The 27,636-nt window shown below is 41.9% G+C and overlaps 1 protein-coding gene across 3 annotated transcripts in view; it reads right to left on the reverse strand.

Annotated features, from left to right (window-relative positions):
* The window catches only part of sox5 (SRY-box transcription factor 5), a 385,467-nt gene that overhangs the window by 294,150 nt on the left and 63,681 nt on the right, over positions 1–27,636 (reverse strand). Inside the window, exon 1 of one of the 3 annotated variants that reach the window (XM_059987686.1) lies at positions 916–975. The exons of the other annotated variants lie outside the window; for them this stretch is intronic. The gene's annotated coding sequence lies outside the window, so the exon portion shown is untranslated. Of the gene's footprint in view, positions 1–915; positions 976–27,636 lie in introns of those variants that run through there. 3 annotated transcript variants of the gene reach the window in all.

The following is a 27,636-nucleotide window of genomic DNA, read 5'->3' on the forward strand; positions in this document are numbered from 1 at the left end:
ACAAGTTCATATTTTCCCAGATTATTTTTCCTCAGTATTAATTTTATCAAGAACCTAAAACTCTCAGGGGATTTAAAATCATTTTCTGGAATGTTCTAAATTATAACACAGTGCAATAGAACTGTAAAGCCATTTGTGAATCTATCCTTCTGACAAAGCTTTCAATTATCTTTCCTTCATATTTCCATCCTGAACTCATACCCATAACCTCACTCCTACTTCCACAAACCTCGCCATCCCCTCCATATTGCTTTAATGCACACTGGGATTATTTTTATTAAAAGCGCTCCAAAATGAAAATTTTAATGACGCTTGCAGGACCTGAATTAATGATGAAACGTGACTTCACCGTTCTGATTGAATGCAAGCTTATATTCGAAATCTAGATAAACGCCTTTGAGTGCATAATCTCCAGAAGGGTCTAACCTGAAAGACTGAGATTTTTCTAGTTGTTTTCATTGCAAGCACAGACAGTGTAATTGGAAAGGTCTATACAGTACAAAATGGAATTAATACTAGAGAATGGACAACATCCTTGTCCATTCAAGCTATCCACACAACTCTATCAAATGTCTCGTTCTCTTTTTCTTTCATGATCGAGCTTGTCAGACAATAGCCAGAGACTTAAGACTGATTTACGTGCACCGTATTTGCACATGACAAACTATTCTTTTATCTAGCTGAACTGGGGGTAGAGGCTGGGTGGGGAGGAGAATCGAAAAGGGGGCCGCCCACGAAGAAGACATTGAATGGGGATTTTCAGATCATTAAGGCTCCAGGTTTAACTATGAGAGACAAATACAAGTGAAACACCCGTTACAATTCAGAAATGAGGGTAATTGGAAGAAGAGAGGAAAAGTGGGAAATGTTCAAGTTGTGAAAGTAGAATTAAAGAAAGAAGTTAATTTCACTCACTTGCCCACTTTAGAAGAAGTTTACTGTCAACACAACTGGGAAACCTTTTAAATTTACGGCTCCAAGTCTGACATTTGCAACACGTGATGCCTTTTTTACATTTTATACAGATAGTTGAACTTTATTTATCTTAGATGACAGCCAGCAATAGCCAAAGTGTATGGTATGTGCATGGGTGGGATGGTGGGTGGGGTGACTTGGACAGGGGTGTTAGCTGGTTAAAGAAACTGTATACAGGCAGTTTTGCTGGTTTAATTAGCATGGAATATGGGCCCTTTCATGTGTAATTCAGAACATGAACACCTGGTGTGTGGCACATCAAAGCACAGGAAAAAACATGGAACAATACAACAGAGGGAGAGAACAACGGAATGAGATAAAACAAAGTATTTACATCTGACCTCCAAATCTGTACAAATAAACCTGTAGGCTGAATCATCCAATCTATATGGAGGGTTGGGCAAGCAATCTTCTTAAAGTAGACTTTTAGCTTCAACTTAATTGCTTTAAAAAAAACCTTAATGTAGAAGAGGGGCATTTAAAAATATAGAAGGTGAAGTGTAACTTTCTCTGTGGTGACAGGAGTTTGCAGCCCCATTCAGATTGCTCATCGTTAATTTGCAGTGGGGAATGTGTCACACATTATAAACCCACCAATATACAAACATCTCCTTCCCCCCCCCCCACCCAACCCATCTCACAGAAACCAGTACCAGACAACAGCCTCACAAACTGCTCAGCTGCAACTGTTCCAAGTCGAATAATTACAACTTGTCAAAAAGAATTAATTTTCCCATTTCTCATAAAGATGTGTAAAAATTACCATGTTATTATACACTGACACTCTCCGGAGGCGAGTACAGAATTTAATTTTGAATTCTTTCCGCACATTAAATTAAATCCATAAATAAGAGTTTAGGCATTCAGTTGGAAGCATATGTTCGTTAGGAGAACGACATCAGACACACGCTGTAATGGTTGTTGTAATGTTTTAATAGCTCCGTTCTTCTAAGCACCAATAAATTTACATGATCATAACAATCCAAGGCATAAGGGAAACCCATTACTGTCTGAGCAAAAGCAACAATGTTAACAGGAGGAAAAAAGTGAAATGCTTTTAAATAAAATTAGACAAGCATATGCATCTCAGCTACTGCTGCTTGGCTGAATAGATGCAAGTTCTTAATAGAAGCTATCATTTGATCAAAACCGGAAATATCTTTTTTAGAAAATAGTTGTCCATTGTTTTGAGTGTGGGGTGACCAAAGCCTGTGAGAGCAAAAGGAAAATAAAACTATTTGGCAGCATTAATTTATTATAGGAAAAAAGTTGCCAAGTAGCCTTTTACATTAAACAAAGTAGTTTCTACCTGTTTATTTGAGGCACAATTGGAAAAGTATTCCATTGTTAAAAATCCTAACCAACTTTATTCTTTCTCTGCACAATTGACTTCTCTTGGGAAGCATTGTTCAATAAAATCTACAGCACAATACAGGCCCTTCGGCCCACAAAGCTGTGCTGAACATGTCCCTACCTTAGAAACTACCTAGGGTTACCCATAGCTCTCTATTTTATAAGCCCTCTAGTTTGTCGTATTCAGTTGGTGTGTATTGGTGTGTGTGTGTTTGTGTGTGTGTGTGTGTGTGTACACACAGATACATGTGTAGTATAGTGCATATGGACCCTTTATCTAAGAAAGGATGAAAGGATATGTTGGCATTGGTGAGAGTCTGGAGCAGGTTCATGAGAATGGCCCTGGGAGTGGAAGGGTTAACATTTGTGGAGCGTTTGATATCTCTGGGGCTGTAATTACAGTAATTTAGAAGAAAGAGGGTGGATCCCAATGAATCCTATTGCATATTTAAAGGCCTATATGGAGTGGACATGGATAGGAGTCAAAGGCCAGAGGGCATAGCCTCAGAATACAAGGATGTCCCTTTAGATTAGAAACTGGAGAGGGTGGTAAATCTGTGTAATTCATTACTACAAGTGGCCCTGGAGGCCAAGTCATTGGGTACTTTTAAAACGGAATTTGACAGATTCTTAGCTAGTAAGGATGTCAAATGTTATGGGGAAAAGGCAGGAACCATGGTAGAATGGTGGAGCAGACTTGATAGGCCAAATGGCCTAATTCTGTTTGTATGTCTTATGGTCTTATTCACACCGAGGTCTCAGATACAGCATAAAGCCAAACTGGCAAGGAGCACCTGTTCTAAACAGATGTCCAGACTACGGATGGGGTGATGCTGCTGACTGCCACTGTGGGCTCCCATTGTTGATGCTGCAGCCTCCTGTGTTGGTGAAGTAACAGCAGAGAGAAGGGGAGGCACACATTAAAAACTGCAAAACTAGTACTGTGGCTGCAGATTTTACTCAAACTTTGTTGTTGAAAGTATAAGTAACTCACTCCCGGTAAAGCCAGCTTCTATGCTACTTGTTGCTGCAGTATTTGGACAAAAACAAAGGACATTGTCTGTAGGCTTTGCTGGGGTAGACTAAACCTTCAATAGTGCTCCCCACCATCATTCCCATGGGTGACGCTGTACTCACCCTCACCCTGGTGTGGCCAGAGCATCCACCCATGATGATTTCCTCTTACACCATCTTCAATGCTAAGGATTCCTGTGCATACACTACCCCTTGACAGTGCCACACCAAAACACAGTTAACATCCACATTTTAACTAGTGACAACTGGCTGCACCTCACCTCCAACTCCCTTGACCCTTCAATACTTCCAGGTTCTCACAATACTTGTCTGTCTTACACCACAGGAGAATCAGAAATGTTCTTACATAACACATACAAAATGCTGGAGAAACTCAGCAGGTTAGACAGCATCTATGGAAATGAATAAACAGTTGATGTTTCAGGCCGGCCAAGGCCCTTTTACAGGATGCTGTCACTATATCAAAGGTGCTATATAAAGATCTGTCTTCGTTGTTGCTGTATTAACATTATAACAGCTTAATGAGATGGCCACCTTGTTGTAGGAAAGATGTGAAAGCTTTAGAGTGGGTGCAGAGGAGATTTACCAGGATGCTGCCTGGATTAGACAACATATCTAGGGTGAGCAAGCTAGGACTTTTCTCTTTGGACTGAAGAAAGATGCAATGTTACTTGATAGAGATGTACAAGATGATCAGAGGCATAGATTGAGTGGATAGTCTGAGACTTTTCTCCAGAGTAGGAATGGCTAGCACGAGTGGACAAAATTTTAAGGTGACTGGAAAATATAGGGGATATCAGAGGTAAGTTTTTTTATACAAAGAGACCCTTAATGAAGAGTATGTAGAGCACTCTGCCCAGGGTGATGGTAGAGGCAGATACATTGGGGACATTTAAGAAACTTGTTAAGAAACACTGACAAAAGAAAAATGGAGGAGGAATGGGCTAGGTTCATCTTAAAGTTGATTAAAATGTTGGCACAGCATCGTGGGCTGTGCTGAAATGCTGTACTTAATGGAAAGATTAAAAAGATTTCACATTGCTGCATAAATTGAGAGAATTTGTTCCCAGGGCAGATGTGTCAATAAGCAAAGTACAATATACAGAGCAGTACAACATGGAGAGCAGGCTGATGCCCAATGCAGCATGCAGCTCCACGCAGCTGATGAATCCAAAGGAACGACAGAGTCTGATACAGTTTGGCATCAGTGGCATCAAGGAGTTTGCCAGTCAGCATTGAACTCAACACTTGATTGTCTTAGGGACTCCAGCTCCAGATTTTTCCCTGGAGTTTACTCCCAAACCTTCCCCATGAGGGGTATAGCCACAAGGCAGTGGGGTTTTAGGTTTGACATCAGAGTATTCCTTCTCCTGGATGAGCGGCCAACCACAGCCGACGAGCCCCATCTACCCGAAGTGACTTGTTTTAAAGTTGGTTTATCTGGCAACATTGATAATAAATTTATTCTGACTTTGACGACTTTGAATTTAACATCCCATTTTAAACTGTCTTCCCAGTGTCACGGGCCATTTGCATTTGCTTGATTCTGTGATGACTGGATCAAGTTTATTTCACTTCCACAGTAAATACAGTGAAATACTTTCACCCACATTAGTTGTGAACTAGTACTGGCGATTAGAGACTCTGTACTTCAAATGCGTTTGGGCCACAGTGCCTCATCTCTTACAAGGTGAGAAGCTTGAGATAGTGCTGTCAAGACTAAGAGGAAAGACTCACCAGCTTTTGCCCTGGTTTTTGGCAAGGAACACCCTGAAGCAGTAATCACATCCCTTTGTATTCCCCCACATTCCCCTTGTACCCCTTAGATTCTCCCACTCACCCACAACTGAGTGGAATATTGAAAATATCACATGGTAAGGGCATAGGGAAAGTGCTTCCATTTGGGAGAATACACATAAATAATGCAAAAAGGAATTTGTGAAGAAGGTCTTCGCTAAAAAAATGGTTGGAATATGGACAAAATACCTGATGCTGAGATGAATAACTTAGAGCATTTGAGGGGAAACGTGGGAAAAAAGGATTCGAAGGATGTAAAGAAAAGATTATTTGAAACCAATGTAAGTTTAATGTCACAGAAGATCCTAGACATGCAGGGGCACAGTTAGCAGTAAGTGGTGTCACAAGAAGAGAGGGTAGTTAAGAGGGAATTAAGGGTATTTAGACAGGGTGATGAGGAGGGCATTTAGCATGCTATCCTTCATCAGCCAAGTCACTGAGTATAAGAGGTGGGAAGTTAAGTTGTAGTCTTATAAGATGTTAGGGAGGCTGCACTTGGCACACAGTGTACAGTTTGCTCACCCTGTTATAGGAAGGATGTTATTAAACTAAATAGAGTGCAAAAAAAGATTTACCAGGATGTTGGCTGAACTTGGAAACCGAAGTTACAAGGAGAGGTTGTGTAAACTTAGGTCTTTGTTCCCTGGAACATAAGAGATTGAGGGGGGAACCAGTAGTGGTATACAAGATTATGAGGGGCATAGGGCAAAAGCACATCAGCTTTTTCCCAGGGACGGGGTTCTGAAAACAAGAGGGAATAGGTTTACGGTCAGTGATGAAAGATGTAAAACGGACATCAGGAGCAGCTTCTTCATGCAAAGGGTGGTGTGTATTTGGAATGAGCTGACAGAAATAGTAGTTGAGGTGGGCACATTAGCAACACTTATAGCCATCCCAATAACTACATTGGATAGGAGAGGTTTAGAGGGCTATGGGCCAAACACAGGCAGTTGGGACTACCTCGCTGGTCAACACTGTCAGCATGGATATGTTGAGCTGAAGGACCGGTTTCTGTGTTGTTTGACTCAATAACTCAAAATGTCAGGAGAGGCCCAGTAGAGTTTCAGTGCAGCGCACGTTGTCAAGTGCTCAGCCAACCATAGTCCCAGCAACACAGAGCTGCAGTCTTGTGATATTCACATCACAGCTCGAGAGCTAGAACTGTGACTCACTGGAGCTTGTAGATTAAGGGCCGCCCGTTCAGTGTAAGCAGATGAAGTCTCTAGGAACTCAAGCCCTAAAACTGGGTGCTCAATCTGCATGTTGCTTACTGCTAGTGGGCATGCTGGTTTTAATTACCTGTCAGACGAATCTCTAAACTGACAATGGCATAAGGTCACCTAAAGTAACACTATGTCAAATTCAATTCATGGAAGCAAGACATTAAAAGAAAAGATAATGGGCTGGCTGAGGACTGGAAAATTTTAGCACTCAGTGGAATAACTACAGAAGTATTTCACTGCAGTATCTGCTGAATGACCATTTATATCACTTCAATTTAGTACAATGGATGATAATATTAACATGACTTTACTTATGCACTGAATTTAAATGATGAGATATTGTACACGGGTCATAAAGAGTGTCCTTCTGCCCATCCATGGCAACCATTAACACACACTAACCCATTCTATGAATAAATTCTTCTCAGACTTCCAGCTGAGTGCAGGCATTGATTTTAAACAACATTTCGATAATAAACTCTGCCATCTTCATCAGGGATGACAGCTGGACGTGTTTAGTCTGGTGGTATTTATAGCCCCATCACCCATCTCTCCTGGTTGGTTATTACTCATCCAATCAGGTTTCTGCTGTCCCACCTTGTTTACAATAGAATTCCAGTTCTTACTTGGAGCGAGACCTTCGTCTTTGCTAAAGTTCTTTTCCTCTATTTTATTTCAATGGCTTCCTTCAATTGGTGTGGCAAGATAATTTTGTGCTGTTTAAGCCAACCCTATAGCCATTGCAAATGCAACCTTTTGCTACTGCCAATTGTGTTAGGTAACCCAAACAAAGATGAAGGTCTCAATCTAACCCTCAGCCAATCCATCATCTTTTTTTTAATGACTTGAATACCACGGGACTAGGCATGCCCAGACTTCATCCCTGATGAAGATGGCAACGTTTGTCATCGAAATGTCAGTTAAAATTGATACCAGTACCTGGCTGGAAGCCCAAGAAAAGTTTATTCATTATGTACACCAGGAAAGCACTGGATCCTTTTTTAACCCATTTTATTCCTCCCCTCCCCCCCCCCCCACATTTCCATTAATTTCATGTTCTTGGGTAGCAACATCTCAGAAGGTCTATCCTGAGAGCAACATATTGACGCAATTACAAAGAAGGCAAGCCAGTGGTTCTATTTCAATAGGAGTTTGAGGGGAGTATGTCATTAAAGACTAGAACATTTCAATAGAGCTTTCTAATTGTTGCATTACCATTTGGTATGGATAGGCCACTGCACAGGATTACAAAAAGCTGCAGAGGGCTGTAAACTCAACTAATTCTATCAGGGCACCAGCCTCTCCACCATCGCGGACCCCTTCAAAAGATGATCCTTCAAGAAGGTAGCATCCATCATTAAGGGAAGTCACCACCCAGGACATGTGTTCTTCTCACTAATACCAACACAGAAGAGGTGCAGGAGTCTGAAGACACACACTCAGCATTTTAGGAACAGCATCTTCCCCTCCGCTATTAGATTTCTGAATGTACAATGAGCCCATGAACTCTACCTTAATTTTTTTTGCTCACATTTTGCAATACTTATTTAAAATTTTATATATTTCATTACTGTTTATTGTATATTTCATGTATTGCACTGTACTGCCACTGCAAAACAACAAATTTCACAACATATGTCAGTGATAAAACTGTTTCTGATTCCACCCAGAAGCTACCCCTCACCTACATACTAGTGCAAGGCCCCTACCAACCTGCATATCTTTGTGATTTGTCACAGGGAGAACATGCCGACTCCACACAGAGGTCTGGATGAAACCCTGGACAATGGAGATATGAGCTGATGGCTCTATTGACTTTGATATTGCATGGCTTTCCATGTCTGTTCCCATATCTCACACTATCAACTCACCACCATTGCCAGTAACCACCTCTCAAGGCGTACAAAGTCATCACTAACGCTTTCCAGAACAAAGCTGGTACTTACATAGTGGCCTTCTTTGCTCAAGACATGACAAAGAACTTTTATAACCAGTGAACCAATGTAAGTGTTGTCACTGATCCAGCCCAACAACTACTGAATGGATGGCATTGTCTTGACTGTTTCTATTTTTGTACAAGTGGGAGGGGGTTACCCAGCAATATTTCCTTGCACATCAAATGGGGTTGTGAAACATGATGTCTCCCCACAAGTCTTTCTAGTTTTAAGCAGTACACTCGTCCCTCCTGCTGTTTCTGCCTTCATAGTCGGGTGCACTTGGCTCCTGTTCATCCCATACCGCTTGCTGGGTGGTGGGCTCTGTAAACACCCTCCACCCCATGAATACTTGCAAGCCCAGCTGCCGAAGGCTGCCCTTGGCCACCGTGGTCAGTAGGAATAGCAGCCCAATGCCAATAAGGGAAAGATAAACAGGGAGACTTCTGCACTTTTAGGTTTAAAGTTGTGCTGGAGTACAGCTGTGATTCCATATGGTTCATTAGGGTGATTATAAACCAAGCTCAGAATGATTATTAGTTTTGTGCTGTTCCTGATGTTTTGTTCATTTTTGATGCATTGCACAGCATCGTAAATTAAATTCAGCCATAGTGCATTAGGTAGCAGGTAAGAGGGGTTCCTAGCTCGGCACGACACTGTATTCTTCTGTAACACTTTCCTGTCCAATTCTTTCAATTGGCAGATGTAGGAAAAATTCTTCCAAACTGCCTGCCAGTGGCGAGTGCACGAAGCAAACATTGGTTACGTGAGCCAGTACATAGTCTCCAGAGCCTGACCTGCACAGATCTAGCACTGCTGTCCACGGGAACTCAAGTCTTGACACTGACGCATAATCACACCTCACTATCTACTAGTGCAGTGATACAGAAGCAGGCTTTATCAAAAACACACTAATCACTGAAGAAAGCGTATCAGCACAGATAAGATATTGGATGCAGGGGTAAGGCCATTTGGCCCCTCAAATCTGCTTCCCCACTCAACAAATTTTTCTACCTTAGCAACCCACAAGGTGCCGGAGAAACTCCAAGGGTCAGGCAGCATCTACAGAAGGAAATGGACAGTTGACATTTCAGGTTGAGACCCATTGGAGGACAGAGGTTGGGAGGTGATAGGTGGAGGTGACAATGTATTGCAGATGATGGAATCTGATGGGAAATGGAGTGGAGCATTGAACCAAATAAATGAGGTGGGAAGAATAGATGTAAACGAGTAGGACAGAGGGGACCCAGCGGGAAGAGTGCATGGGTGATGGACAAGAGGAAGTGGGTGATGGGGGCTGGAGTGGATGTAGGAGGTACTGGGTAACCTGAAGAGAGCAAAGGGCCAGTGGGGGGATTGTTTTCCTGAAAATGGAGGATTCAATGTATGTATCATCAGCTTGTCATCTACCTACACAGAACATGAGGTGTTGCAATCTACTGTGCCTTTATCTCCCTGCCTCAGTACCTTTATTGAGCTCATATCCAGACATTAATCTCACTCTCATATAAAGAACCCAATAACAGCCTCCATTTCCTGCTTGGAGAATTCCAAAGATCCAAGTGAAAATAATTTATCTTCATTTTAGACTTTTTAGTTTGAGATTGTGACTCCCCCCCCCCCATTACTGCTTAGCAAAGGGAAACATCCTCTTTGTTCAGCATTCTGAGCATTTCCACCTGAAGAATAAAGTCCTAGTCAACACAATCTCTCATTTTATGACTAGGTGGAACCAACCTGATGAATTTCGCACTGTCTATAGCAGGTATATTTTTTTCAGGATCAAAGCTACACAGGCCTGGTCTCAGTTAGATGTCTTCTGTCTAAAAGCAAAGCTAATTCAGTATACAAGAAAATCCGAAAGAAAACAGAAAATTCCGGAAACACTCAGGAGGTCAGGCAGCATCTATGGAGGTAAACAAGCGTTTGTGTTTCAGGTAATTGATTATCCCAAGGAAAGGCTATTAACTTGAAACTTTTATGCCTGTTTTTCCGTAGTACTACTGACTTGTTAAGTACCATCAGCATTTTCTGATTTTCTCTTTATTCTTACACTGAAATCACTTTTCAATCAACAGTTTTCATCTGACCAATTATACAGGAACTGAAAACATTGGATTTGGAATTAGAATTGGTATGTACCAAATAGCAGTGAAAAGCTTGCGTACTGTTCATACAGATCAATTCATTACAACATTGCATTGACGTAGTACAAGAGAAATATAACACAATGCAGAATAAACTGGTACAGCTACGGAGAAATTGCAGTGTAGGTAGGCAGTGAAGTGCCAAGTTATAATAAGGTCGGTTATGAGATTTTGTATTATCTTGTATTTTGCACTTTTTAATTAAATTAATCCCATTTCCCAACCGCCATTAAAGTACTGTTACTGCCCTGTCTCAGTATTTACCTGACTTCCTAAGAGAATATCAACCATGAACCTCAGTGCAACACGTACTGATTTGTTTTAAAATAATATAACCTTTAACACTTGTATGATTATTCGCTGAAGTTTGGCTAGTCAATATAAAGGTAAACGAACAACTAGCGGCCAGGTATCGGGGTTTAAAGTTCATTCAACACGCAGTCTTTCGCCTTCTAATCCTTTGACATCTATTCCCCCCCCCCCCAACCCCTCCCACAGGCCCACATCTCTCAAATATAAATCCCGACCGAATAGGCAAGGCTGACAGCCTAATAACTTGAAGAGGTATCCACCAACAAGATGGTTTCAACCACGTCCACTGACCCCGAACAAATCGGGTCCCGTTTTCTTTGCAGTGAAGCCTTTCTCGTTCAATCATTTAGCCATTTAGATCGAAGGTGACACCGCGCTGTTAAAAGACACCGCCTTCCCCCACAACCTTTGCCCAACACCTCCCAAGACTAAAGCAAGGGTAATCCAGTGTCTCCCGGCCAGACCCTTTGGGGTGGGGTTACTCTGTATGCTTATTGAAACGTTGAGTTAAAGCAGGTTCTTGACAACACGCGGTTCAACTCTAAAAAAAATCACCTAAACAGAGGCAAGGCATTATTTTAAGAAAGGACTTCCATTGGTAAGACCTCTTGGAGATTACATCACAGCCCAAAAAGCTTCAAGAAGTATTTTTGATGCTAGTAATATCTGTAATTGAAGGGTAAATGGGGTGTCCAGGGAGGGGTAGCACCTCTGGTTAAAGGACTTGTCGTCTCCACTCTGGGGCAGTTCTCTCACCTTTGGACCGCACCGGACTCAGTTCTCACCGGTGTCTTCAAGACGCTGTTTGCTTACGACAGCGGCCACACCCCGGTACGCTGCTTCGACAGTCGGGCTAAGCCTGGTAAGGGTAGCTGGTTGGCCTCATACCCCAGTGACATGAGGACATGTCGGTCCTAGCATGTGAAGTCAGGTCCGGGAAGGCAGTCCTGCAATGCTTCATGGAGAGGGAAGGGACAGAAAGAGTCACGGCCATCCACTGCAACCAAGCAAGACTCCAGTTGTACCACTGGACCCGGACATCCGAGGTCGAGAAATGGAACTGCGCCAGTATAACGGCTTTTCACTTTAAAAACTCCCTGTACGGGTCTCCTGACATTGGTGGGTATAACGGACAACCAACAACTTTTGTAACACAAGGACTTCGGCAACCTATTTGTCTACACGGCCAAGTACCCTCAGCAGCAAAAGGACACTCACACTCAGTCTGTTGTGAGGAAAAAAGGTATTGACCAGGGGGTCAGGGGTAACTAACTCTCGATTTCTCGGTTAGAACGCGCCACTTCACAGTGCAACGCTTTGTCAGTGTTGTACCTGAAAGTGAACGCTGGGTTTTTGTCCGAGTCCGAGGAACCCAACACTGTCTCCGGGCCGAGGATGTTCTGACTGAGGCAGCGCCACCGAGCCTGCTTGCGTGGTCCAGCAGCGGTCCACGTTACAACAGGCGCCGTGCATCAGCTTTCAGCAGATCGTCAGCGAACTGAAAGATCCTTATCCGTCAGTCCACTGCACAAAAAGCAGTTGACAGCAGTTAGATGTGAATGACAGAGGTGTTAGCGTCGGAGAGAGGAGAAATGCCGTTTGAATCGCCGGGCAATTACTGCATCTCTGGCGCGGTGGGAAGATAGAGCAGCGACGGCGCCGGTGTAAGGAGGGGACAGGACGGCGTTAAATCGTCCGGCTTCCAGTCAGCCTGGATTAGTTCCAAAGGATCACTCGGCAACTGGAAACGCAGCGTATCATTTTATTTTAGTTCTCGAGGAGCAGGTAACAGTAGCAGGGGTCCCTACAAAAAACACCGGATTAGTTGTCAGGTTTTAAAGTTTTACACTTTAAACGAGCCCTTCACTCGAAAGTCTTCATAGGCGAATAGCTCTCACTTTCCGTAATTCCGCAAGTCGGACGGAATCCTGATTTACAATCCAACTGACCGACTTGGAAATACTAATTAAAATCTAAAATAGTCGATCGCTAAGCAGAATTGTTTTAAAAGTTTTCTCCATTCAAAGGATTAAATATTTCTTTAAATCATGGTAATGAAGTAAGTTAAAAACACACTCGCCTTAAAGTGATTGAAGTTAAAAGTTGTTTCAGAGCTGACTTTGATGCTAGATTTTTTTGGTGACTGTAAATATTTTGTCGTTATGTATTAGTTACCTGTAAATAGTGCTAAACATTTAATCGATACCAAAAGCAGATACAATATACTTAACAAAATGAACAGAATGGGTAAGATAGGTCGAAGTCTATAAAAAGGTACTGCAGTTCGTCAGACAATCAACTAGTACCCAAATGAACTTCTAAATCTCTCTCTGACTTATTTCATAGACGTAATTCCCATAAGATACCGAACTGTTTTGGTTTCATTTTCTCTTCGTGGAGTATCAGGCAGATAATTTTAAACGTCTCCAATCAATGTGCTGTTAACTGGGGTAAGTGGGCGGCTTTCTATTTCTTTCAAAAAGTGACTGCCAAACTTCAGAGGCGGGTTAGTTCTTTAAACTGTTTGCAGCAATCTGAAAAGGAAACGCCAAATTACTTTCACTCGAAAGTAAGATCCATCTGGGAGTTTTAGACACACGTGCCGCGGGGTTTCCACAGGCAAGCCTCTCCCAGCACTGAGCAAAATTAAACCCCCACGAACGCTTTGCGTCGGATAGCTGGCGAACCGTTCGAATACGCAGCGCCCTGTCACTTGACTTGGAAGGACAATAAGGAAAGTTATCGCGACGCGCAGAACAAACTGTTGACCTCAGCGGGTCAGGCAGCGGGAGAATTAACGTTCCGGGTACATCAGTCCCCTGAGTCATCTCCCTCCTAAACAGATATACTGTTGGGGGAGATGTCTCATCAGGGGAAGGCAGCAGCAGCCGAGTTCATTGCACCATGGGAGGCTCTGCGGTACAGGAGGGAAGGAAAAGGAGTGGGAGAGCTATAGTGATTGGGGATCCGATTGTAAGGGGAATAGAAAGGCATTTCTGCGGCCGCAAACGAGACTCCAGGATGGTTTGTTGCCTCCCTGGTGCAAGGGTCAAGGATGTCGTTGAACGGCTGCAGGACATTCTGGAATGGGAGGGTGAACAGCCAGTGGTCATGGTGCACATAGTTATCAACCATATAGGTAAAAAACGGGATGAGGTCCTACAAGGTGAATTTAGAGAGTTAGGAGATAAACTAAAAAGTAGGACCACAAAGGTAATAATCTCTGGATTACTACCAGTGCCACGTGCTAGTCAGAGTAGAAATAGGAGGATATTTCAGATGAATACGTGGCTTGAAAAATGGTGCATTGGAACCAGTTCTGGGGGAAGTGGGACCAGTACAAACAGGATGGTCTGCACCTGGGCTGGACTGGAACCAATGTCCTAGGGGGAGCGTTTGCTACTGCTGTTCAGGAGGCTTTAAACTAATGTGGCAGGGGGATGGGAACAAGTGCAGAGAGACAGAGGGGTGTAAAATGAGGGTAGAAGCAAAAAGTAGTAAGGTGAAAAGTAAAAGTGGCAGGCAGGCAAATCCAGGGCAAAAATCAAAAAGGGCCACTTTTCAACATAATTGTATAAGGGCTAAGAGTGTTGTAAATACAAATCTGAAGGCTTTGTGTGTCAATGCGAGGAGCATTCGTAACAAGGTGGATGAATTGAATGTGCAGGTATTTATTAATGAATATGATATAGTTGCGATCACAGAGACATGGCTCCAGAGTGACCAAGGATGGGAGCTCAACATCCAGGGATATTCAATATTCAGGAGGGATAGACAGGAAAGAAAAGGAGGTGGGGTAGCATTGCTGGTTAGAGAGGAGATTAGCGCAATAGAAAGGAAGGACATTAGCCTGGAAGATGTAGAATCGATATGGGTAGAGCTGCATAACACTAAGGGACAGAAAACGCTGGTGGGAGTTGTGTACAGGCCTCCTAACAGTAGTAGTGAGGTTAGGGATGGCATTAAACAGGAATTTAGAAATGCGTGCAATAAAGGAACAGTAGTTGTAATGGGTGACTTCAATCTACATATAGACTGGGTGAACCAAATTGGTAAGGGTGCTGAGGAAGAGGATTTCTTGGAATGTTGTGGGATGTTGAGGACATGTCGAGGACAAAGGACTTAATTAGAAAAGGGAAAAAAGATTATGAGAGAAAGCTGGCAGGGAACATAAAAACTGACTGTAAAAGCTTTTATAGATACGTGAAAAGAAAAAGATTGGTCAAGACAAATGTAGGTCCTTTACAGTCAGAAACAGGTGAATTGATCATAAGAACAAAGACATGGCAGACCAATTGAATAACTACTTTGGTTCTGTCTTCACTAAGGAGGACATAAATAATCTTCTGGAAATAGTAAGGGACCGAGGGTCTAGTGAGATGGAGGAACTGAGGGAAATACATGTTAGTAGGGAAGTGGTGTTAGGTAAATTGAAGGGATTAAAGGCAGATAAATCCCCAGGGCCAGATGGTCTGCATCCCAGAGTGCTTAAGGAAATAGCCCAAGAAATAGTGGATGCATTAGTGATAATTTTTCAAAACTCCTTAGATTCTGCATTAGTTCCTGAGGATTGGACGGTGGCTAATGTAACCCACTTTTTAAAAAAGGGAGGGAGAGAGAAACCGGGGAATTATAAACCGGTTAGTCTGACATTGGTGGTGAGGAAAATGCTAGAGTCGGTTATCAAAGATGTGATAACAGCTCATTTGGAAAGAGGTGAAATCATCGGACAAAGTCAGCATGGATTTGTGAAACGAAAATCATGTCTGACGAATCTTATAGAATTTTTTGAAGATGTAACTAGTAGAGTGGATAGGGGAGAGCCAGTGGATGTGGTATATTTAGATTTTCAAAAGGCTTTTGACAAGGTCCCACACAGGAGCTTAGTGTGCAAACTTAAAGCACACGGTATTGGGGGTATAGTATTGATGTGGACAGAGAATTAGTTGGCAGACAGGAAGCAAAGAGTGGGAGTAAACGGGACCTTTTCAGAATGGCAGGCAGTGACTAGTGGGGTACCGCAAGGCTCAGTGCTGGGACCCCAGTTGTTTACAATATATATTAATGATTTAGATGAGCAAATTAAATGCAGCATCTCCAAGTTTGCGGATGACACGAAACTGGGCAGTGGTGTTAGCTGTGAGGAGGATGCTAAGAGGATGCAGGGTGACTTGGATAGGTTAGGTGAGTGGGAAAATTCATGGCAGTTGCAATTTAATGTGGATAAATGTGAGGTTATCCACTTTGGTTGCAAGAACAGGAAAACAGATTATTATCTGAATGGTGGCTGATTAGGAAAAGGGGAGATGCAACAAGACCTGGGTGTCATTGTACACCAGTCATTGAAGGTGGGCATGCAGGTACAACAGGCGGTGAAAAAGGCAAATGGTATGTTGGCATTCATAGCAAAAGGATTTGAGTACAGGAGCAGGGAGGTTCTGCTGCAGTTGTACAAGGCCTTGGTGAGACCGCACCTAGAATATTGAGTGCAGTTTTGGTCCCCTAATCTGAGGAAAGACATTCTTGCCATAGAGGGAGTACAGAGAAGGTTCACCAGATTGATTCCTGGGATGGCAGGACTTTCATATGAAGAAAGACTGGATTGACTAGGCTTATACTCACTGGAATTTAGAAGATTGAGGGGGGATCTTATTGAAGCATATAAAATTCTAAAGGGATTGGACAGGCTAGATGCAGGAAGATTGTTTCCAATGTTGGGGAAGTCCAGAATGAGGGGTCACAGTTTAAGGATAAAGGGGAAGCCTTTTAGGACTGAGATGAGGAAAAACTTCTTCACCCAGAGAGTGGTGAATCTGTGGAATTCTCTGCCACAGGAAACAGTTGAGCCCGGTTCATTGGCTATATTTAAGAGGAAGGTAGATATGGCCCTTGTGGCTAAAGGGATCAGGGGGTATGGAGAGAAAGCAGGTATAGGGTTCTGAGTTGGATGATCAGCCATGATCATACTGAATGGCGGTGCAGGCTCGAAGGGCCGAATGGCCTACTCCTGCACCTATTTTTATGTTTCTATGTTTCTATCCCCGTGTCTCCACAAATGCAGGTCGACCCGCTGAGTTCCTCCAGCAGCTTGTCGTTTTGCTGCAAACTCGTGTGTTTGCAATTAATACTGACTGCAAGTTCTGACCATCTCAGAATCATTTGTGTTACTGGGACATTGTGGGATCTTGATGTGTCGAAGTCGACTCTTACCGTTCTACAACTTCATCCCAAATGTAAAAGTGGAGTCCTCTTGGACACCCGTGTCCACAAAGGTGGTTTGTAAAACTAAGCGGTCGTCTTTTTTTAATACATGGAAAAGGATGAATTACCATCAGCCATGATTAATTAAATGGGGAAATAAGAGACTGACCGGCCTGTTACTGTTTCTTGTGTTCTTAAAAGGAGCAGCCATAATACCTGGACATCTGCCCTGGAAGTAAAGGACACCCTCCGCCTGTAAGCATTTATCAGTGGGGATGGCCTGAATTATTACCTTCGGGCTTCCAGTACACTTTCAAACGAGTGCAAGTAACTGGAGGATCTGTTAATTAACTGCAGCAATAATCTCACTGTAGGGATCAAACAGTAGATGCGTCCAAGAACTCCTGTTGAGAAGATGAAATACAGGGCAAACTTTAAAGACTTCCTGTCATTAGCTGAAACCTCGGCATGCTCCTAGCCCAGACCCCCTCTGTTAAACAGAACAATGAGAGACAATGATGGGCAGGAGTAAAATCACACTAAGTGGCACAAAAGAATGAGCAATTTACCAGTAAAACAATCTGCTTTCCACTATGGATCACTTCAACTTTTAATTAATTTATGACTAAGTGACTGAGTCTCACAGATACCATATGTGCGGAGTGTGCTTTTAAAACCAGCTCATTTTCTTTATCCACTTTAACTGAGAACTGTGTTGGAGAAATAAATAGCATTCCAACAAATTCACCATAACTGCATTATTAATATTCGACCTACAATGAACACAATTAATTGAGGCCGGATATAAAACAAACAGAAATATAATTCATTTATGTACTCAGTGGCCACTTTATTAGGTACAGGAGGTGTTTTTCTGCTGCTGTAGCTCATCCACCTCAAGATTCGACATGCTGTGCATTCACAGATGTTCTTCTGCACACCACTGTTGTTATGTGTGGTTATTTGAATGGCTGTAGTCTTTCTATCAACTTGAACCAGTCCAAGCATTCTCCTCTAGCCTCTCTCATTAAAAAGATCTTTTTGCCCACAGAACTGGTACTCACTGGATGCTTTTTTTTTCTTGCACCATTTCCTATAAACTCTAGAGACTGTAGTGTGTGAAAATTCCAGGAGATTAGCAGTTTTTAAGATACTCCAACCAAACTGTCTGGCACCAACAATCATTCCACGGTTAAAGTACTTAGATCACACTTCTTCCCCATTCTGAACAACTGAACCTCTTGACCATGTCTGCTGCCACATGATTGGCTGACTAAGTACTTGCATTAACAGGCAGGTGTACAGGGTTACCTGATAAAGTTGCCTCTGAGTGTACTTTGTCTTTACAACCTCAAATGTATCACCAAGAACCTCCACATAAACAGCTACCTAACATGGCAAAACTGTCCCAAGGGGAATAACAAAGAGCATTATCGAACAAATGTATACCTCAGAATTTGTGTTGGCCACTCAGCCCTTTAAGCACATGCTATCATTAAATGGCAAATCTGACTGTAACTACAACTCTGTATTCCTGTCCAATCACAGTATGGCTAATAAGAGGGAACATAATTTTAAGCTGATTAAAAGAATGTATAGGAGGATGCCAATGGTGCTAGAGGCAGATACATTAGAGACATTTAAGAAACTGTTAGATGAGGGCATGAATGATAGAAAACTGGAGGACTATGTAGGAGGGAATGGTTAGATTGATTTTAGAGTAGGTTAAAAGGTTGGCACAATATCGTGGGCTGTGCTGTTAAGTTCTATGCTCTATGTTCACAGTAATCTTTCAGCCCCCTGATTATTAAGAACCTACCTACATCTGCCTCAGTAATATTCAAATAGTCCGCATTCACTGCAAAGTGAGGAATGGAGTTCTAAGGATTCATGATTAATAGAGAAAAAATAATTTGTGTCAACTCTGTGTTAAAAGAGTCATCTTTCCAGGCCTTGTTCTAGATTCTCTTACAACTGGAAGCACCCTCTTCACATCTACCTTGTCAAGTCCCTCTTATGTTCCCCCTCTCTCTTGTAAAATGGAGCATATACAAGTCCAGCCTGTCCAACATTTCCTTATTGGATAACCCATCTCTTCCAGATGTCAGAGTAATAAACCTCCTCTGAACTGCATCCACTACATTAACCCCCTTCCTTAAATAAGGAGACCAGCACTGCACGTGGCACTCTAGTTGTGACACACAAAGCCCTATATAGCTGAAACCTAACCTCCCTGTTCTAGTATTCAATGTTCTATTAAATAAAAGATATCATTTCATTTGTTAGCTTTCCTAATTACTTACAGCAGTTGCGAAGCTCTTCATGTACCATACACTAGGACACACAGATCGTCCCCAATCTCAAGTGAAGAAGAAAGCCCTTAACTCTGAGTGGAGTCATCGAGCTTCCGTCATGACAGCGTTTTTTTTAGTTTATTTTTAGGAGGCCGAGTTGCTAGTTCAACGTGCAACCCAGATGGAAAGCGTGCAAGGGAGCCGCCTGGATTTGAACTTGGGAGCCTTCGCTCCGAAGTCCAGCGCTGATGCCACTACGCCACCAGCCACCAATCTCATATATTTACTGCCAAAAATAAATCAGACCATATAAGGAAAAATAACAAGAAATTTCATAAAACAAAATCCCACAAACAGCTAAGAGATGGCAATTTTTTTTTCAGAAGCACCATGGAATACTTGATGTCCACTCAGACGGACTGACAAGAAGGCTTCAATTTAACATTTTGCCCTCTGACAGAATGGCATTCGTTCATTTGCACGCCAGAGTCTGATACTAATGAATTTGTACTAGTTCCCTGAGCCCACAACATTTGAATCAGTTACTCTTCACATGAAAGCTGCAATATTGCAATATTATAAAGATACATTACCTTTCTTGGCAATGATATGTCCTTCACAATGCACCTCACAGTGAATCTAATACTTGCATTAAAGCAAATGTTTAATCCTTTGCTTAAGACCAACTCCATGTAACCTTTTTTTTTGCAATCAGCAATTTGAGGTTCTGAAATTTACTATTAAATTTACTTTACCAGACATTGAACTCTGGGCAGGTTTCCTATTGTTAGGTATGAGTCCTTATGTATCAGCCCACAGTTTCAGCATGGGTTAGATGGGCCAAACAGCCTTTTTCTGTGCTTTTACTTCTCTATGATTCTATAACCCAAATACTTCAGACATCCACTATTGCTTCCTGATTCTCTGCAGTAGGTTGATGCAGTGGCCTACTGGAATAGATATAATTTCTTTATCATTATAGAGAATATAAAGTTAGAACAAGATTAGGTTAGCTGGTTCTGCATATTAACTGCAAAGTCCTTTGCCTCCCAGCACTATCCACACACACACACACACACACATCCATCCCTGGTACACACTACATGCATGCACCAAGATTTACACCTGCATATAATACACCAACAGCCCAAAATACATGCAGACCAAACAAATCTCAGATAACATACATACACACAGACGCAAACATACAAGATATTAAGTGGAGTTTGATAGATAAATATGGAAAAATTAAGCTGTTGTTCAGTAGGGAACCTAGGTTAAAAATCACTTTCAGGGCTTACAGAGGCATGAAGCAGTTAGACAATCAGAACGATAAGTGGTTAGAACTCACTTCTGCAGTTGACGATTAATACTAGGGTAAATGTTAATTTTAAATCTGAGATTGATGGTTTTTTTGTTAACCAGAAGCATCAAGGGATATGTAACAGAGGCAGGTCACTGGAGTTCAGTCACAGGTCAACCAGGGCCTCACTAACTGACTGACAAATGGGCCAGTGGGGTCTCTTTCTTTGGAGCTGGGACTATGCCTTCAGTGAGAGATGAGCACCAATGGATACAGTTCCTAATTCATTCATTATCTTTCATTCAGTTTGAAACATTTTGTACTCCTTTACAGTACTCCTGTTGTACTCCTGTTGAACAATGCAACAGATTTGTTTCATTCAGCTGTTTAGAAAAATTGGTTTGAATAAATTAGTGTCTAAATCCAAACCCTGGGATTACAGAGAAGCCGATTGTAGAAAGTTTGCCTGGAGACAAAAGTATTGTCATGTCGGTAAAGATAGGCTGCAACACCTTCACCATGTTCTGCAATGATTCTGACATTTCAGGAAGGATAGGTAGCAACATCACCGCCACATTAATTCTCACACTGGTGATCAACAACACTGTGTCCTCACCTTCTTACCCTACTCCCTGTATACTCACTACTGCATGGGGCCAGACTCTGCTCTAGTTTTATCTACTAGTGTGCCAATGACATCACCTCCCTACATCACTATTTTACTCTCTTGTTGTACTGTTTATTTCCTTTTTATATATTTCTTATCATAACAGTATTTTTTTAATGTATTGCCATTGCAAAACAACAAATTTCATGATACATGTTTGTTATAATAAACCTGATTCTGATTTTGATCAAACTGTCATTTGAACTCATGTTTAACTGTAGGCAATTGCCCTGACAATATAATCACAATCCATTTGCATCACTTTGTTAGTATTTATTCACTCCACAGTTACTGCTTAGATAGAAAATAAACGTACAATAGAATCTGAGTCAATTGTGGCATTTCTAAATCAATCCAGATTAGAAGAGGTGATAATCCCACAAGGTAAGGCTGTACTTTGGCATGAGTGATTCTGAAGAAGAGGGATAATGGAAGGTGATTGGAATTTCCTCACCAAGTGGAAAGGACAAATAAGCGGCTGAAGGAAGTGAAAACTCTCAAAGTGTACTGCTGCCAACAACCACAACTAAAGGACTTCAAAACTCAAAGCAGAAGCTAGGAAAAGATGCAAAACATTGTGGGACTGTGGGAGGAGTTGAGGGACAACCAAAGCCACTGTATATTATGGAGCTGGAGCAATCTCTTTGAGGCTCTAATTCCATTCTTCATGACTGTAGTTAGAATTAACACACAACTTCATAGAATTGTAGAATTTTACAGCACTAGAGCTTATTCATCTTGCTTGTACCAATACCAATTCTTCTCCAGAACCCTGCAAAGTTCCCTTCATCTATATGTCCAGATTCCTGAGAGGCGGAAGCGACTGTGGAATGAGCTGTCCAAGGAAGTAGAGGATGCGAGTTCAATTTCAACATTTAAGAGAAGATTGGATAAGTACACGGACGTGAGGGACATGGAAGACTATGGTCCATGTGTGGTCAATGACACCACGCTGAATAACAATTTGGCATGGGCTAGATGGGCTGAATGGCCTGTTATGTGCTGTCGTATTCTATAGCCCTATGACCCTCCTTTCAAACTCAATAATACATTTCAAACATTCAAATTCTTCATCGATTATCAAAGGAGACAGCTTTGAAATTTTTCTTCTCCAGGTAGCTAAGAAGGCAATGCATTCTCATTATCACTTTCTCTCCCTCAGTTCATTCACCAGGTGGTACATTAAGTGATGGGGTGTGAGGCAGGGACTAGGATACAGGAATGACTATTCATTCTTAGGGATATGAGCATTACTGGAAAGAATGCAAATGTTGCCCTATACAATGAAAAGCTGACTTGCAGCAGTATCACAGGCACTTGGCATTGAATAAGCAGCATTCACAAGAAAAACATACATCAAACTTACATTATAAATATTGTTTACAAGAAAGATCACAATTGGAAAAGAAAATCAATTTTCATGTGAAGTGATCAAAGTGATCTTAGAGCTGTTGCACATAATGGTTAAGGTTGTGCAGGATGTTCAAGAACTGAATGGTTGAAGGGAAGTAGCTGCTCTTGAACTTGGTGATGTGGGACTTCAGGCTCAGTACCTCCTGCTCTATGGTGGCTGCAAAAAGATGAGATAGCCTTGATGGTGGGGATCCTTGATGATAGGTTAAAAGGTTGGTACCATATCTTGGGCTACAGGGCCTGGACTGTGCTGTAGTTGTATGTTCTATGATTCATGTTGCCTTATTGAAGCAGTTCCTTCTGCAGATATTACCACAGTTTGGGGAGAAATGTGCCCATGATGTATCATGGCTGAGTCCACTACTGTCTGTAGCTTCACACGTTTGTCTTCATTCAATTTGCCATACCAGACCATGATGTAACCAGTCAGGATGCTTTCAACCGCTGATCTGTAGAAATGGGTAACACACCAAAACTCCCTAGTGCTTTAAGAAAGTAAAGACGCTGGCTCACCTTCCTTGTGATTGTATCTGTGTGATGGGTCATCCAACAAGTTTGCAGACAATACGAAGATTGGTGGAGGGGCAGGTAATGTTGAAGAAGCAGGGAGTCTGCAGAAGGAACTAGACAGATTAGGGAATGGGCAAAGAAGTGGCAGATGGAATACAGTGTTGGGAAGTATATGGTCATGCACTTTGGAAGAAGGAACAAAAGCATAGACTATTTTCTAAATGAGCTGAAAATCCAAACTACCTGAGGTGCAAAGTGACTTGCAGGTTGAGTCAGTAGTGAGGAAGGCAAATATAATGTTAGCATTCATTTTGGCAGGTTTAGAATATAAAAGTAAGGATGTAATGCTGAGGCTTTATAAGGCACTCTTGAGGCCTCAATTGGAATATTATGAGCAGTTCAGGACAGCTTATCTAAGAATGGATATGCTGAAAATGGAAAGGGTTCAGAACAGGTTTAGGAGAATGTTTCGGGGATAGAGTGGATATGGAGAGGATATTTCCTATGGTGAGGGAATGTAAGATCAGAGGGCACAGCCTCAGAATAGAAGGGAGATTAATTTAGAATGGAAATGAGGATGAATTTTTTTAGCCAGATTGTGGTGAATCTGTGAAATTTGTTGCCACAGGTGGCTGTGAAGTTCAGGTCATTGGTTCTATTTAAGTTGGAGGATGATAGGTTCTTGATTATTCAAGGTGTGAAAGGTTACAGGGAGATGGCAGCAGAATGGGATTGAGAGGGAAAATGAATCAGCCATGATGAAATGGTGCAGCAGGTTAGACGAGCCAAGTGGACTAATTCTGCTCCTATGTTTTATGGTCTTAATGATATAGAAGGTGGATGGGATTAAGAGTGACGTATCTCTATGGTTGGTAAGACCATTGAGCATTTACAACAATCAGGCAGCATCATTGTCCTTTGACAGATACCACTTTTGCCATTTCTGTCCTTTGAAAATGGATTGTATTTTGCAAACTGCTTTAATGAGATTTGAACCATAGATTAACAATCCAGATGTAAAAGCAAGAAAAACAAAATAATTTGGCTTTGGCATCTCAATGTGCATATACTTCCATTTAACTAATTTTTTTGAAATGTTGTAACATAGCCAATTTGCAAACTTTCATCAAAGGGTATTGTTAAAATAACCAGTTAAGCTTTCCCTTTAGTTTTGGTTAAGGCTTAAGTGTTGGCTAGGATATTGGGATAAACTGCCCGTCTGGGGCATTTTTTTGTCCACAGGCTCTTGGCTTAACATGTCATCTGAGGGACAGCTTTCCCTCACTAGAGACTTTGGGATTACTTTACTGCATAGCCAATGGATCCGTAACTGAAACCTCCAGTTTGTCTCTGCATTGGTCCAATCACACAGACGAAGAAGATCATGAGGTTCACAAACAGTTATTTCTCTTCAGCCATCCAGGTCTTGAACCAACTTCCTAACCACTGCAGTTTAGAAACTAATCATTTTGCAATAAAATATGTTTATATCGTTTTGTTCTAATCGCATTTTCTTGCAAAAAATAAATGGGAATAATTTATGTTTATGCTTTTCTTGTGAATGATACCTATATGATGCTGTATGCCTATGACGCTCTGCAATGTTTTCATTGTGTCTGTACGTACATGTACTTGTACGTATGACAATAAACTCAATTTTGACTTTAATCATCTTGGACAGCGTTACCTGTTTGGAGTTTGGGTCAGCAGACACTCTACGCCTCGTCACCAGGTTATCAGGCAATCTATAAGTTATTAGTGCAGCTTGCAAATCTTGAAGCAGGGCAGCTGCTTCCATTGAGGAGTACTGACCAGTGCAGGAGCTGGAGAATCCATACCGGAGTGAAGCACATCAAGCATTCAGTGCCTTAACAAGTGGTGGAGGAAATCAAGGGCCAAGTGCTCCCAAGGGAGAAGAAAAGTGTTGGAAAACCCAAATGACTGAACCAGAGTTGACTGGAATTAGCCTCTGTTATGAACTTCCTTCCTAAAGATTCTATCATACTTTTCTTTGCTTACTAACTTATGTTTGCCCCTTGTCCAATATTACCTGTACCTGAAAATCCCCTTGCCTGCTTCCAAATGCTTCACTGGGCTTGCCCCTCCCGACGTCTGAAATCTCATTTTTCTTATCTCTGCTCTCTTCTGAGACTTCCAACCCGTGCCTCGCTGCTTTTAAATATTCTATCAGCTGCCTCAGCTTAGAGCTCTGGAATCTATTCTTAAGCCGCTGTCCCCTTTCATCCTCTGAAATGTTCTTTAAACGATAAACACAAGAGATTCTGTGGATGCTGGAAATCTAGACTGACACACACAAAAGTGCTAGAGGAACTCAGCAGGTCAGGCAGCATCCATGAGGAGGAATAAAGAGTCGACAGTTCAGGCCAGGACATTTCATCAGGACTCAATCAAAAATATTGACTCTTTATTCCTTTCCATGGATGCTGCCTGACCTTATGCATTCTTCCAGCGTTTTGTGTGTTGCTTAAAAGTTTTCTTTGAATATTTGCCTTGTCTCGGTGTCAGATTTCTTTCTGATAACTGCACCTCTCTATTGTCTAGGACTGTGTCACCACATTAAGAGCACTATATAAATGCAAATTGTTGTTGTAAAAGCAACACTGCATCATACGCCACCCTCCCCCAACACAGCCCTCACCAACCATCTCAACATAATAATTCCAGCACCCCCTCATGAGTTTATCACTGACAGTCTGGACAAGTGAGACAGCCTGCTGAGATGTCAATTCATTTGTTGTAAGTGATTTGAATTAATCAGTCTTTTTTTTCCACCCAGTCCCGATTTAGATCTCGTACTGGAGAAACAACAGCTGTGTTGCTGAGGTAAATGATAAATCATATGTTTAATATCAATCAGGTGAACAATCTTACTCATTCTTTATCTACCAAATCTTTAGACTGCTACGATGAATTGAAATCGCAAAGATTCAAGAAGTAAAACACAGGAGTGGGGGTTGTATCTGCCTCAAATTTTGAGCTGATGAACTCTCAAACTTTTTCTCGGTCTATGTTTTCTAAATTATTTGAGTAAATGTACAAAGAAGTAAAGATATGTAAAATAGAGTTGAGTAATGTATTGTACAACACTGACTGCACAAAGTAATTGTTGCAAATCCATAGCCTTGCAGATGAGGTTCTCTTCAACAAAGCAGGTTTTATTATTGTTCACTAATGAGGACATATGCATATACTTTGCAGAGATTATTGGTGGCCCCCTAATGTGGTCACTGCCACTGTTTCTGATACAAGACTAAATTTTAGTTTGGTTTCTAATGACACGTTGAGTTCTGACTGCCATGACTGCCAAGCTTACTTGTCAATCATCATCATCACTGAGTGTCAGACACCCCACACGATCTGCACATTATCATAAGTTATAAAAAGACTGGCTCCCTCCAATGTAGCACAAACATCACACTGTTGGGTGAAAGCTTGAACCTGGTTTCCCTTCGCTGGTTGGGTAAAGCAACATCCTGGTAATAATCTAAAGAATGGGGAGAATGTACTAACCTGTCTGATTCTTTTCTCTCAACCATTAACAAATACTATTAACTGGTCATTTTCCTTGTTGCTTGTGAGGCTTTGCTATGCACAAACAGGTTGTGACAGTTAATAAATGTCAAAAGTATTCCTCTGTCTGTAATCATTCCAAACCATCTTTCATAGAGAGGCAAGGGATGTGTCTGATGTTGAGTAGAGCAACTTCAAAGTAACTGATATCATTTGTCCTATAGAAAGTACATCAATTGACTTCTGCTCATCCGGAGTGCCCAGAGAATGTGCACGGGAATGATCCCAGAAGTGAAAGGGTTAACCTATGAAGAGTGTTTGTTGGCTCTGGATCTGTACTCACTGGAGTTTAGAAGAATGAGGGTGGGATCTCATTGAAAGCTTTTGAATATTGAAATGCCTAGACAGACTGGATGTGGAGAGGTTGCTTCCAGAAGTGTGTGAGTCTTGGACCAGAGGGCACAACCTCAGAATACAAGGGTGTCCCTTTTGGAACAGAGATTAGGAGGAATTTCTTTAGCCAGAGGGTGACAAATCTGAAAAATTCAATGCCAAAGACGGCTGTGGAGTCTAAGTCATTGGATGTATTTAAAGTGGAGGTTGACAGATTCACAATTAGTTAAGGTATCAAAGATTTTGGAGAGAAGGCAGGAGAATAGGGGTTGAGAGGAATAATAAATCAGCCGTGATCAAACGGTGGAGCAGGCTCGATGGGCCGAGCAGCCCAATTCTGCTCCTATTCATATGGTCTGTGCAGAAAATGGTTGAACAGAGGCTGAAGGTGTAAGGTGAAGTATCGTAGGTTTGGAAGGAATGTAAGAAACAAATATTTCACCTAGAAGGTGGTTGGAATCTGGAATGTACCGCCTGAGAGGCAGCTGCATGAGGTTGCTCTCAGATCATTTAAACAGTATCTGGACTGGCACTTAAAACGCTTGAGG

The sequence above is a fragment of the Hypanus sabinus genome, chromosome 13 (assembly GCF_030144855.1).
Source record: "Hypanus sabinus isolate sHypSab1 chromosome 13, sHypSab1.hap1, whole genome shotgun sequence".
Taxonomy (NCBI): Eukaryota; Metazoa; Chordata; class Chondrichthyes; order Myliobatiformes; family Dasyatidae; genus Hypanus; species Hypanus sabinus.